This window comes from Bombyx mori, chromosome 11 (assembly GCF_030269925.1).
Source record: "Bombyx mori chromosome 11, ASM3026992v2".
Lineage (NCBI taxonomy): Eukaryota > Metazoa > Arthropoda > Insecta > Lepidoptera > Bombycidae > Bombyx > Bombyx mori.
Genome location: NC_085117.1, coordinates 1,315,740 through 1,330,791, shown reverse-complemented (window position 1 = coordinate 1,330,791; position 15,052 = coordinate 1,315,740). Strand labels below are relative to the sequence as shown.

The 15,052-nt window shown below is 42.6% G+C and overlaps 1 protein-coding gene across 1 annotated transcript in view; it reads left to right on the top strand.

The window, feature by feature from the left end:
- The window catches only part of Nvd (neverland), a 66,271-nt gene that overhangs the window by 2,297 nt on the left and 48,922 nt on the right, over positions 1-15,052 (top strand). The window lies entirely within an intron of this gene.

The following is a 15,052-nucleotide window of genomic DNA, read 5'->3' as shown; positions in this document are numbered from 1 at the left end:
GTGACTACAAAATTAGCTTCTGTCGTTTGAGAAAAAAAAACCCCAGAAAATAGCATTTGAAATTTAGCACGTTGACTTGGCTTGAAAGACTATCCTTTGACGCGGCAGTCATAACTGCGTTCTTTCTTCGGTACGGTAGCCGATTACGTCCACATTTACATAGGTATAAAAAAACGGGCGTTTATGAGGCCTATCTGTGTGCTTAGTGTGAGTTTTTTAACGTACTCGATAGCGTAAAAGTTAACTCAAATTTGTATGCAGTCAGAACAGCGCCCCTAGCGGCAAACGTAGGCAAACGTTCCAACTCCATACTAATTCGAGTTAACTTTTACGCTATCGAGAACGTTCAAAAGCTCGCACTAGGCACATTGGTCTCAAACGCACTATAAAGAGGTCTAATCTTGCCTCGCAAAGCCTCATACGCACTGACTGAAAATCCTTCAACAAGGATTCCGCAGTCAACGCAATAAAAAAAAATTCAAAGCACGCATCTGTGTTGACACATTAAAAAATTCTCAAGATTGACATAGATTAAAATACTTCGTTTTTTTCCTATTATCTTAGACGTAATTAAAGACAATTTAACTTTAACAAATTAATTATTAAAAATATACTGTTATAGTATTAAGCGGCAGACAGCGGCTTGGCATTGCTGACGTCCATGGGCGACAGTAACCACTCACCATCAGGAGGGCCGTATGCTAGTCTGCCTACACGGGCAATAAAATATATAAAAAAAAAAAAACTTATACGGTTTCGGCGTTAAAAGAAGATGAAGTTAAAAACAAAACTAGTGGTTAAAAAAATACGCAATCATGTAATTATTCGAATAATATCTAAAGAAACGTATCTTTGAATAAAGCGAAAAAGCTTCGGTCCCTATCCGACAACAGATGGCGCTAAATCTTCATTGAGTGCAATGGTGTTACCTAACTGAAATGCTTTAATACAGCATTTCACATGACTTATGGTATCGAAAGAATTTCCAGAAGATACCGAGAGGTGAAAGCCTTTTTGATTTAAGCGAAATTTTGCTTAACACGCCACTTTTAGCTTTGCAATTAAAGGTCCGTTTTATTCGGTATCAGCATCAACAGTTTGATGTTTCTAATTGAACTTCAATTAAGTTTATTCTATTTGAATAGATGAAGAAGTTTTTATGTTATGATACTTTTTCCAAATTTTAAACATTAAATGGCTTTTATTTATTGCTTATATGGGTGGACGAGTTCACAGCCCACCTGGTGTTGAGAGGTTACAACGTAAATGCCGCCACCCACCTAGAGATATAAGTTTTTTTTTATCGCTTAGATGGGTGGACGAGCTCACAGCCCACCTGGCGTTAAGTGATTACTGGAGCCCATAGACATCTACAACGTAAATGCGCCACCCACCTTGAGATGTAAGCTCTAAGGTCTCAAGTATAGTTACAGCGGCTGCCCCACCCTTCAAGCCGAAAAGCATTACTGCTTCACGGCTGAAATAGGCGGGGTGGTGGTACCTACCCGTGCGGACTCACAAGAGGTCCTACCACTAGTAAAGTATGTTCTAAAGTTTCATGTATAGTTACAACGGGTGCCCCAGCCTAGGATATAGTTACTAGAGCAGCGGTTGAGGAACCGGGGTAAATTACCCCAGTTGGGGGAAAATGAAATTTTGGGGGGTAAAAAGTATATATTGAAGTGAAACTTCTTTAGAATCGTTGTGATTTCAAACTCGATGGAACGAAATGAAACGAAAAGAAAAAAATAATTGGTTTTTTTCAAAATTATCATGGGGCCTATTATATAAAAGAAAGATGGTAAAAAGAAGCGATTTCGTTTTTTTTTTTATTTTGTTCTTCGCCATGGGGTAATATCAACTTACACAAAAATATTTTGGGGTAATAATACATAAAAACAGTTCCCCGACCGCTGTACTAGAGGATAGAGTTACTAACACTGATCCTAGCAAGAGCAGTGCTTCGCTCTGAATCTACCGCCGGATTGCGACTCGCCGAGAAGATTCGGCGAGAAACTCAATGCGCTGTGTCTATCAGGGCCCTGAATTTGCGATACTATAAGACAAATAATGTTTTGTGTGGAAACTAGCGACATCTTGCAGGGGATCCCCCTAAACTTATATGTTGTTAAAGCTAAAGCATTTAGTTATTGTATAACTAAAAATAAAAAAAAATAAAAATCATACAAGTCTTTTATTTGTTAAAGACAAAATGATTAAACTTTATCAATTTGTGGTTTCGTAAAATTTACAAAATCCTTCATTAAAAATAAAATATAGGATAGGTAATTTGTTACTGCCATCTACTGCATGCCATGGTGGTAGGACCTCTTGCGAGTCCGCACGGGTAGGTACCACCGCCCTGCCTGTTTCTGCCAGGTGGGCTGTGAGCTCGTCCACCCATCTAAGCAATAAAAAAAAAAAACTACAAAAGCAATGAGAAAACTAATCGAAGCGAAGCCATCTAGTGGCCGACGCCCGTAAACATTTTTGTTCAGTGCTCGAGTTGCTTATCTACAACTAATTTATGTGTGTTATCTATGGTGTCTATGGGCTAATCACCCACGCTTCCCGACAATTAACTTCGTCACGTCCCGAACAACAGATGGCGCGCTAATCTAACAACAATTACATAAATTGAGTCGTCTATTATCAAAGGTGGCAATCTGTGCATTTGGACAAAAAAATGTTATTGATATGTCAATACAGATTGATTTGAATATAATCGTCTCCTTCAAAGAATACGGTTCAAAACCTGCATTAAATAAAGGTTAATACTTAACTTGTTATTTATCTAAGATGTCGTTCCGAAGAGTTTTGTGACTGCCAATGGAATACAAAGTCAATAATTCGTTTTTCTGATTTACCAATAATTATCCAAAAGTCAGATTGCCGGCTTTGATAATAGTCGACTCAATTACGCGTCTTATTCAAAATAAAATTCTAATAATTCTGGTTCATACCGAATGACGTCGACGTCTTCGCATTATAAAGGCGAGTTCACATTAAAGGAGAAACAGCGGAACTTTTAAAGAGCTAGTTAGTAATTTGGAGTACTGCGAAATTGGGTTTTAGGTATCTTTTTGCTTAGTGCGAGCTTTTTAACGTTCTCGATAGCGTAAAAGTTAACGCAAATTTGTATTGAGTTGGAACGTTTGTCTACGTTTGCCGCCAGGGGCGCTGTTCCGACTGCATACAAATTCGAGTTAACTTTTACGCTATCGAGAACGTTAAAAAACACGCACTGAGCACGCGGCAGCGATACACGGTCCCCGCGATTCTTGGATAGAACTAAAATAGTCAGTTTTATGATTTTATCATCAAACCCTCAGACACAGCCCACTGAGTTTCTCGCCGGATCTTCTCAGTGGGTCGCGTTTCCGATCCGGTGGTAGATTCTGCGAAGCACTGCTCTTGCTAGGGTTCGTGTTAGCAACGTCGTCAGGTTTGAGCACCGTGAGCTCACCTACTAGCTAAAGCGACGCTGGTATAGCCTCTCAAGGCTATCATCAGCTTAGGTAGGAAAAAAATTTTTATCATCAGGCATTTTTTTATTGTCTCTAATACATTAGCTACAATTCGAAATTATTAAGATCGCTAATCGCTGGTATCCTTGAGGAGCTATTCCGTGTACAGTTTGGTTAGGTGATCTCAAGGGTCTCAGCCTAGGAGACGTTGCTAACACCCACCTGTCCTGGTGTAACTGGAAAGGCCTCCGGGCCACCAGTAAATATTCAATCATAAAAAAAAAAAAAAACGTTGCTAACACTGGCCCTAGCAAGAGCTTTGGTTCGCTGAATTTACCACCGGATCGGAACCATCCACTGAGAAGATCCAACATGTAACTCAGTGGGTTATGTCTGTGGGTTAATTCGCACGTCAAACTCTTCGTAATCGACAAATTCGATGAGAAAACCATTCTAGTTGAAATCCAAGATGCGTTATTACAGTTATATATCTCTAAAACTAGCGGTCGAATTTTAATAATGTTTATACGAAGCACGAATATCATTAGCTTTTAAATAAATAAATAAATAAAAACCTTTCTCAAAAAAATGCAATCGAACTGAGAATCTCTTAGTTTTATGAAGACTACTAGCTGACCCGGCAGATTTCGTAGTGCCTCAATCTATAAATAAAAGACCTAAACTTTTGTACAAAATAAACTTAAAACAAACAAAAGGAATCCGTCCGACGGGGGACACATCAAAGGAAAAACTAAATTGTTATTTTTATTTATTTCCGAGAATTTTCATATTTAGCTACATTTTAAACCTTCTCTGGACTTCGACAAATAATCCAAGACCAAAATTAGCTAAATCGGTCCAGCCGTTCTCGAGTTTTAGCGAGACTAACGAACAGCAATTCATTTTTATATACATAGATAGAAGATTAAAAAATATTCCACCACATTTGTCAGATCTACCCGCATTGCTCCATTTGTTGATCGTAGAATGAAATCATCCTAACCGAACCCGAAATCAATGTTAAACAAACCCTTATCTCCTTCCACTAAATATGGATTTTAAATTGACGTCAAAGAATGCTTATAAATACAACAAGTAAGATATTAAACAGAATTTTATCCAAAAAAGACTACATGAAAATTTAAGTTACGTTTAAATAATATAATTCATGTTTACAGATGTGTCGTTCTTTATGTCAATAATATTTGTAAACCCATAAAATCCGACCTACATCCAGCCGAGAGTCCTATACTACACTACTATAGACACAGTCCTCTGCAGCTCTGTACTGATCCCGAGCTCCTCTCGTGCACAAACAGACACAGATCCGACCTACATCCAGCCGAGAGTCCTATACTACACTACTATAGACACAGTCCTCTGCAGCTCTGTACTGATCCCGAGCTCTTCTCGTACACAAACAGACACAGATCCGACCTACATCCAGCCGAGAGTCCTATACTACACTACTATAGACACAGTCCTCTGCAGCTCTGTACTGATCCCGAGCTCTTCTCGTACACAAACAGACACAGATCCGACCTACATCCAGCCGAGAGTCCTATACTACACTACTGTAGGCATGATCCTGATCTAGCCCAAAACAAAACAGGTATATTATTACCCAACACAATTCTTGTTTACAACATTTCATTTCTGAAAAAAAAAAAAACCAAAAACATATATGCATTTCGTAACATTTTCTTTGATGGAAGCAGTAATATGTCAATAAAGTTTTTCTCTCTGTCTGTCGTGCTAGATCTGAGCTTTGCATCCCCCTCTCTGTCGACTAGAATTAGGGCGAATATATTTTCGTGGTGCTATTGAATAATTCATGTGTCATATTTTCTAGAAATGATTAGAAATTGAAGGAAAATTAAACAGTTAACATGTTTCGGAAAAATTTGGGGTTTTCTAAACGATTTCTTGGGCGTTTTTATGTTTTGCCGCCAAAATATGGAGGGTAGATGCAAAGAGAACAATTTTAGATGGGAGAGGACTTTTTGACGGGAACGCGAGGAATGAAGTTTTGTGATTTGTTTTACTTTGTCTATTTAGTGTTTCTTCGGGTTTAAATGTGTAATAATGGTGGTTTATTAACTGTTTAATATCTGTTAAAGTGCACAAATGTGGGAAAATGAAACAAAGCCGCTGGACGTAACTTCTCGGGATCCTCCAATAAGTCCACTGAAAATCTCTTAGTAAATGACCACTATTTTACTGACATTATATTTCATCCCATATCATTTCATTTAATTTCATCCCAGTTGACTGATGTCTCAAATTAATCATCTTTATTTCATTTCACTCCATAATATCATTTTTCATAAAAATGTGAATATAAATTAAAATAAGACATGACTTAAAGGTATCAGTTACCAGGTCATAAAAACCCTTTAAAAAAAATTTTGATGGGATACAATTTGAAAATGTTTCCAGCTATAAACAGAATTTCAGAAACACACCAAACAGCGCGGCGTAGCAAGTGATGCACGATATACCTACGTGTAGCAGTTGTGTCGGAGCGAAGTGTGACGATTTGAACAATTTAATATAACAACTTTCGACGCCATCTTTGATTTGATTCATTACGGATACTCCCAATCCACTAACGGTGCTTTTAGGTACCTCAAGCACCGGGCATCGTTCTCTTCGAACCCGTCGCTTGCGACCAGGGCCTCGACGAGTAAATTAACCCACAGACACAGCCCACTGAGTTTCTCGCCGGATCTTCTCAGTGGGTCGCGTTTCCGATCCGCTGATAGATTCTGCGAAGCACTGCTCTTGCTATGGCCAGTGTTAGCAACACCCCGGTTTGAGCCCCGTGAGCTCACTTACTCGCCCGGTTACGCTGACATAGCCTCTCAAGGCTCAGCTTAGGTAGAATAAGAAAAAGGCTTATTTAAAAGTTTATTGCGTAGGTGGGTGGACGAGCTCACAACCTAGTGTTAAGTGGTCACTGGAGCCCATAGACACCTACAACGTAAATGCGCCACCCACCTCAATTATCAATATGAAGGAATACCACAACATGGAACCAGCCAACAGGTTTTTTAGCGGAAGGTTAAATAGTTCTCTTTATTATCTGGACGCTTGTTCAAGCTAACAGCCCATTTGACGTTAAGACGTCATAACGTGAATGCCACCACCAATCTTGAGGCTTGCAAACTTGGATTATGGGGAATTTTATGGCCATTAACATTCAGACATCGCGCTTCATCGACCTCGGATCGACGACCTCAATCAGGGTATTTGAGATTTCGACCTCACGACCCAAAGAGGCACGTATAACCGCGTATCTAGGCCGGCTGTCAACTGTAAACACATTTCGTAATCCAGCCTTACAAGTATTGACACGTTTTTTTTTAGATTTTGAAGCGACATGTGATCCACATTAGGGCTGTCAAATTAAAAGAATATGTTGTTATGACTTGGATTCGCTGTGCGGGTCCAGTGTGCTTAGTGCGAATTTCTTTTAACGTTCTCGATAGCGTAAAAGTTAACTCAAATTTGTATTAACAATACAAATTTGGCGTAACACGCCGGTTAGAGTAACGCCATCTATCGCCGAATAGTCGAACGAATATCGAAGGTTCTAGAACGCTCGAGAAGTACAACGCCATCTATTCACAGATAGCGGAAACTACTACTAGAGAGGTGTGAGATATTCTCGATAATTCTAGGGATGAGGTATCGACTATAAAAGTGTTGTAGAGATGGCAAGCAGTCAGTCAGTAATCGAAACTACTCGAAGCGAAACAGCGAACGGATCACCTGAAGCGAAGCGGAACAAGCGAATTGAGAGTTTTAAAGTGTTCTAAGTGTTGAATACAGTTTTAAGTTGTACTTTGGTGAAATTTTATTTATCCCGAACCCCAGCGCGTAACAGTATCAAGTCGGAACAGCGCCCCTAGCGCCAAACGTAAGCCTCACTGCTGATCGCGACCACATGCGATTTTCCTCCATAGTGTTCGGTCAAGGTGTGACATAGACCGCATAGTATTACCACCGACCGCTTTCTTAACCAGATTCTACCATCGGGCTGGTATTCTACCCACGGGGCGCTTGCCTTCTCTGCGACCCACAATTATGAGCTTCTCTAATTCATGTCTGGGAGACCGCATGATGTGTCCGAAGAAGCTCATAACGCGCTCTTGGCAAATGGAAGAGAGACTATTTTTTGTATGTTTACCTCTATTAGGACTTATTAGTTCTCATGGTAGTCCATGGTATTAGGAGCATCTTCCGCCACACCCACATTTCAAAAGCATCGTTTTTTTTGCTCTCGAGGCTTTTCATGCACCATGCTTCTGCTCCGTAGAGTAATATTTTTTTTATTGCTTAGATGGTTAGACGAGCTCACAGCCCACCTGGTGTTAAGTGGTTACTGGAGCCCATAGACATCTACAACGTAAATGCGCCATCCACCTTGAGATAAGGTCTAAGGTCTCAAATATAGTTACAACGGCTGCTCCGCCCTTCAAACCGAAACGCATTACTGCTTCACGGCAGAAATAGGCAGGGCGGTGATACCTACCCGTGCGGACTCACAAGAGGTCCTACCACCAGTAAAACTCTCTGCTCCGTAGAGTAATATGGAAAAGACAAGTGCCCGTACCAACCACGCTTCGGTTTTATAGCTACAGTTTTTCCAGATCTTCTCGAGATTGGCCAGATATATGAAATCCGCTACTTTTTCGTAGCCGCTGAGCGCATCAGAACGTAGGAGAAGTTGCGCTCTATCTATTACCATTGTTTTGGTCTTCGAATGGTCAATCTTAAGGCCGAGCTTAGCACTTTCTTCTCCTAACACGGTTCGGCAGAATTGCCATTTCCTCTTAACTTGATGCAAGAGTGGCAGGGTCGTCAGCGTATCCGAGGTTCGTGAGTGTTTCGCCGCCCACGGAAATACGTTTACGTTGTACGTTATATACGTGTGTTACGTACGCATTTACGTTGTAGATGTCTATGGGCTTCTGTAACCACTTAACACCAGGTGGGCTGTGAGATCGTCCACACATATAAGCAATAAAAAAAAATGTTTAACTTGTTATGTAGGAACTGAGCATTCTGTATCACTTTTTCTCTCGATCTTTCTCACTTGCTTGCTCCCTACTCTCACTCCATGGCTAGTTGCTTCATGCTACGTTCGCCCTGTCTTACTCTCTCTCAATCGATCTCGATCGCTCTCTTTCTCTTTTTCGACACTTCCGTTGCATACCTGTGTGACGTTACATCTGTAAAAATTTTACCCTCATGCGCCTAAAGAAGTTTCACTTCAAAAGGAATGCCAGCATAGGTGGGAGAAAAATAAATATATATTAGCCAATGAATACCGCGACAACCCTATGCGACAGTATAATAGGTTTTTTTTTGTTGTTCGAAATGCGTGCGTGGCCTATTTCAATATCGTTAACACAGGAAAAGTAGGCGAAGATATAGACGAAAACAGTTTTCTTATTTTTTTGTTGTTTGAATTTTGTTTTTTTTAGTCCACGGACATCAGTACGCTATTTGCGCCATCTATGTGTAGGGACGTGGAATCGAATACACAATTGTATCGCACAGGGACCGCTTAGCAGCGAAACATATTTTTACTGCTTGCCAGTAGTTTTATCTATATATTAATACGTGAAGCAAAAACTTTGTATCCCTTTTTACGAAAATTGCGCGGACGGAGGAGTATGAAATTTTCCACACTTATAGAGAATATAGAGAAATATTTTTTTTTAAAATAATGCTTAAAAGATACATTAAATCAATAAAGAAAGCATTACACACACTACATACCATGTATTTGACGCCACACGCATGCATACTATTTATTGTCAAACTTTTGTTCTTGACATCTGTTGTCAAATTGAGAATAGATTAAATATTGTTTGTCTTTGTTAATATTTTTTATAGTGTAGCCTTGGCGAAATTTGTGATTAAAGAAGTATAAAATACAATCATAATATTTTTTTTTTTTTTTTTTTTATTGCTTAGATGTGTGGACGAGCTCACAGCCCACCTGGTGTTAAGTGGTTACTGGAGCCCATAGACATCTACAACGTAAATGCGCCACACACCTTGAGATATAGTTCTATGGTCTCAGTATAGTCACAACGGCTGCCCCACCCTTCAAACCGAAACGCATTACTGCTTCACGGCAGAAATAGGCGGGGCGGTGGTACCTACCCGTGCGGACTCACAAGAGGTCCTACCACCAGTAAAAATAGTGTACAAACTTACAATTCCAATTAATTATAGTCGAATTTCGACTACTGCGGGACCTCTAGTTAATGATAATTATATGACTTTTGTTCGATCGCTACCAAATCATGATAATATCCGCCGGAATCAATTTCAAGATTCCGTGAAGATTTCTCTAAAACCGGTCCAGGGTTTTTGGAGTCTGTAGGAAACGTACTTATCTTTTTAACCGACTTTAAAAAAGGACGAAGCTCTCAATTCGACTGTATGTTTTTTTTTATATTTGTTACCTCATAACTTTTGACTACCCTGAGTAGGGTCAGGGTAGGGTCAATGGTAAGAGATCTCGTGGAGGAATCCCCATGCGTTGGACTGATCAGGTGAAAGACCTTACTGAAACCCCACTTAGCGAGTGTGTGCGCCGGGCCTCGGTTCGCAAACTATGGAAAACATCTGTCAAGGCTTTAATAAGCAAGAATTCCACATGAACACGACTGCTCTGCCAAGAGCAACCGATTATGATGAACTTTTGACTGGGTGAATCGATTTTGATGATCCTTTTTTATTTATTAGAAAGCTGACGTTTCCCGCGTGGTCCCATTACAATTTAGTCCAGTTCTGATAATGGTATCCATGAGAAAACTATATACTTAAGTCTTAAATTTGCATTAAGTACGTGCGCGACAAATAGATGAATAACTCGATAAGTCAATATCACGCCAACCGATTTCGATGATTATTGTTTTTAGAGTTTAAATTAGTTTGTTTTGGATTTTTTTTTTCTATTTGAATTCGGTTTTTGTTAAAGCGTGTCTATTTATAATACAATTATTAAGCTATTGCATAGCTTCTATCGTGGGCCTTGAGCGCGGCGACTGAATCAAGAAATTCCGTAACGAAAATAACCTGACACCCCCACTACGCCTACTATGTAGCTCGCGTTCAACACATTCACACGTTGCGCTTGTGTAGTGTTTGTGAATAAGCGCGCGGCGTGACGTCGCACTGCCGCATGCACATCATGAAAAGTTTGCCCATCTCTCCCTCGCGCGGTCTAGGTTATGAGTGTGAAGGGGACAGTTAATGTTTTGCTTTTGTTAATGTTTATAAATAAAGCGTGGTCTTATTTTATTGTTGTTTTATAGTTATAGTATAGTTAGTATAGTTTTATAGTATAGTTACGTAAATTGAAAAAGATATATAAATAGTTGGAAGTCACATTTTTATTATAATTTTTATTGCTTAGATGGGTGGACGAGCTCACAGCCCACCTGGTGTTAAGTTGTTACTGGAGCCCATATACATCTACAACGTAAATGCGCCACCCACCTTGAGATATAAGTTCTAAGGTCTCAAGTATAGTTACAACGGCTGCCCCACCATTCAAACCGAAACGCATTACTGCTTCACGGCAGAAATAGGCAGGGTGGCGGTACCTACCCATCTGGACTCACAAGAGGACCTACCACCAGTAAAAACATACATACGCTCTCAGTAGGAGAGTGTGAGAGAGAAAGAGATGCCAGATAGACTGTCGCCGTAACGCGTTACGTAACGAAGCGTCTTACCCTCCCATAAGAAGTTATCACTTCAAAAGAAAAAAACCTAAAAATGTTTGTTCCAATGAAATTTCCATATTACAATGTTCAAAAAGATTTCGGTGACTACATTTGATTGAGCTTCTGTATACATAAACAAAAAAAGTCGTATGTTTTTTTTAAACGCGAACGCATGACTCGTGAGTTGATGCCTTGAAAACGATCGGGCCTTAGAACAATCAAATCGTTGATCAGTTAAAATATTTAAGAAAAAAAACTAACACTATATATTTTTATATATGTGGGATACCGTAGTATAAGAATAAAGTAATACTTCCTCAAGTGTTTCACAATTAATTTTATTATTTATTTATTTTCGGGCCGGGGTCTAACCTTCTACGAGGTCCCCGCGCCTAGGGGGTGCGCGGGGTATGTGGTACTCGACGATCTGCAAGGTGTTGGGAGCAAACACCGGGCCCAAGGAATTTTAGGGCCCTACCCACTAAACGACTCCCCTGCACTCTTACACCCGACGTCCGATCTCCGTCCGGGGTCAAAACCCGGTCAGAGTAGGGGTTTTTTTTTTTTTTTTTTTTTTTTTTTTTTTTTTTTTTTTTTTTTTTTTTTTTTTTTTTTTTTTTTTTTTTTTTTTTTTTTTTTTTTTTTTTTCCTACCTATGCTGATAGCCTTGAGAGGCTATTTCAGCTTCGCCCTAACGTTAGTAGGTGAGCTCGCGGGGCTCAACCGGAGAGTTGCTAACACTGACCCTAGCAAGAGCAGTGCTTCGCAGAATCTACCACCGGATCGGAAACGCGACCCACTGAGAAGATCCGGCGAGAAACTCAGTGGGCTGTGTCTATGGGTTAGTTCACTCGTCGAGCCCTTCGTCGCAAGCGACGGGTTCGACGAGGACGGTGACCGGTGCTTGTGGTGCCTAAAAGCACCGTTAATGGATCAGGAGGATCCGTAATGACGTGCTTTGGGCGACGTCGACGGTTTACCATTCGGTCTACTGGGTCGGGTATGTAATTTCCAGCGGCTACGATGAGAGGGTTCTCATGTCGTGCCGCCTTCTCAAAATGGCGCAGCGATGCCGACTGCAGATACTTACTAACTGAATCGAGCTCCAAGTCATCGTGGAGATCCACGTTCCTAAGGAACCAAGGCGCTCCGACGGCTATCCTGCAGAATCGGGATTGAATAACCTGAACGGATTTCATGTGGGTGCGGGCTGCGTGAGCGAACACTACGCTTGCATACGTCATGACGGGGCGTATACAAGTTTTGTAGAGAGTTACCTTATTGCGGAGGGACAGTTTGCTTCGACTACAAAGCATTGGATAGAGTCGTCCTAGGATAAACGCGGCGCGGTCGCGTACCGTTTTTATGTGGGGACGGAATGTCATCCCTCTGTCGAGGGTGACGCCTAGATATTTGACCTTCGAGACCCACGGTATGGGCTGGCCAAAGAGAGTGATGGGACTAACGGCGGAGGTGTTTGCGCGCCTACTACGGAGTGGGATGCTCGAAGTGATGTTCGGAGGGCGACCCCTTTTGAAGAGCACCGCTGCGCTTTTCGTGGGGTTGATGTCTATTCGCCACTTCCGGAACCACTGTCCCATGGTGGCTACTGCGATCTGGAGTCGCCGATGAAGCAGCGACATCTTCCTACACGAGTAGTAGATAGCCGTGTCATCGGCGAAGAGCGCTAGATGGGTCTCCGGAGACCGGGGTATATCATTGATATACAAACTAAATAATAACGGGGAGAGCGCGGAGCCTTGCGGGACTCCGGCAGTCAGTTGACGGGGACGAGAACGAGTTCCCTCTACTCGATATCGAAACGAACGGTTCGACAAGAAGTCTCGTATGATGAGCACGAGTCTGTCTGGCACTCCCATGTTGTACAGTTTGTAAATTAAACCGTTGTGCCAGACTTTGTCGAACGCCTTCGCGATGTCGAAGAAGAGGGCGCCGGTCGGGATTTGTTTACGCCTATTTAGTCCTATCAGAATGTGCTCCGTGAGGCGGTGCACTTGTTGTACGCACGAGTGTTTAGAGCGGAATCCGAATTGTTCGTCTATGAGAATTTTGTTCGCGGTAACAAAATCCCAGAGGCGTTTCCTAAGGAGCCGTTCGTAAATTTTTCCTATCGTCGAGAGGAGACTAATCGGACGGTAACTAGAAGTTTCGTTTGTCGGTTTGCCCGGCTTATGTATACCGATAACGTCCGCTTCTTTCCACACCGCGGGAAAGATGCAGTGCGTCATAGCGGCATTTAAAATTGTAGTCAACATTGCTATCAGTTAGACTGGCAAGAGTTTTAGCGCGCGGTTGTGGATGCCGTCGGAGCCGGGTGCCTTCCTAGGTTGGAGGTTGTGGATCGCTTCTCTAACTTCGTCAGTGGTAATGGGGGGTAACGCGTCCGAGGGCGGCAGGGAAGCTCTGCGCTCGACCTCCCTGTCGACTAACTCGGTGTGTTCGGGGTCCGCGTGTTGAGTGCTGGTGGTGCACTGTTCTTGCAGTGCATCGGCCAGCAGCTCAGCCTTGTCATCGTCATCGAATGCCGGTGGTTGGCCTGAAGGGCGTACGAGGGGAGGCATAGTAGCGGTAGTTTCGGATTTGAGAGTCCTAGCTAGTCGCCAGTATGCTTGGTGGGAGGGCGCGAGTTGTTCTAAATAACTATGCCAATTATCGTTACGCGCGTCGCTTAAGCGGGAGTGGACTTCGCGTTGTAGACGACGCATCCGAATCCGGTTTGAATGCGTGGGAAGACGATCGTAGGCCTGGATTGCCGCGTTCCTAACTCTTAAGAGATTCCTAAGATCGGGGGACAGTCTGATGCGGTGGAAGCTGTCCTCCACATCGACTTCTTTTGAATATCTAATGATCGCGGAAGAGATGTGATCGGTAATGATGTTTATGGATTCGACGGTGTCCTCGGGGGATAGATTCGAATCCGGGCCGTAAGGGAGGATTGGCGGAGCGGCTTCGGCTAGGCACGTGCCCAGCTTATTCCAATCCACCATGGTCCTCGTAACAGTGACTGGGTTGTGAGGGCGACCGAGCTGCATAACGACAGGTCGGTGGTCTGAGTCGAGCTCTGACAGTGCTTCGATGGAACGCAAGCGCAGAGTTACGTTCCTAAGCAATGCCAGGTCTATAGTGCTCGGACGGAGCGCGATGTTATACGGATAACATGTTGGAGTTGGGGGACCGACTACTTCAAAGGTGAGGTCGTCTATAAACGCGTCGAGACGCCTACCGTTAACGTTTGTACGATGGCAGTTCCACCTAGTGTGGTGGCAATTTAAATCGCCTGCTAGGATGACAGAGTCTCCCATGCCGAACAGTGACTCGATGTCACTGCTCAGAAGGGGCTTGTCCGGGGGGAGATAAACGGATGCGATGACGATCGGCTGGTGTCCCGTCAGCGAGATACGGCACATTGACGCCTCGATATGTGAGAGCGAGGGAGTATCGAGAGGGACAACGTGCAGGGCCCGCCTATAGTAAACGGCAGTCCCGCCTTTGGAGGCGGTGAGTCTGTCATTCCTAACCATGACGTAATTCGCGACTTTCGGGTCACGACGCGAGGGCTTCAGGCAGGTCTCCTGCACTAACAAGATATCTACAAGATTGTCGCGGAGGAATTCGAAAATTTGATCGCGTTGCCGCGCGAGTCCGTTAGCATTGTAGAATGCTAACGTAAGGGAATACGGTTTTTCTCTACCTTTTTGCGCCATTGATTACCGGTAAAGATTTTTATAAAGTGCGGGACACGGACTCGTATACGTCCATGTGGTCGAACGCGGCCGCGAGTCTCTGTTCGGGGGTTACCGACCTACGGAT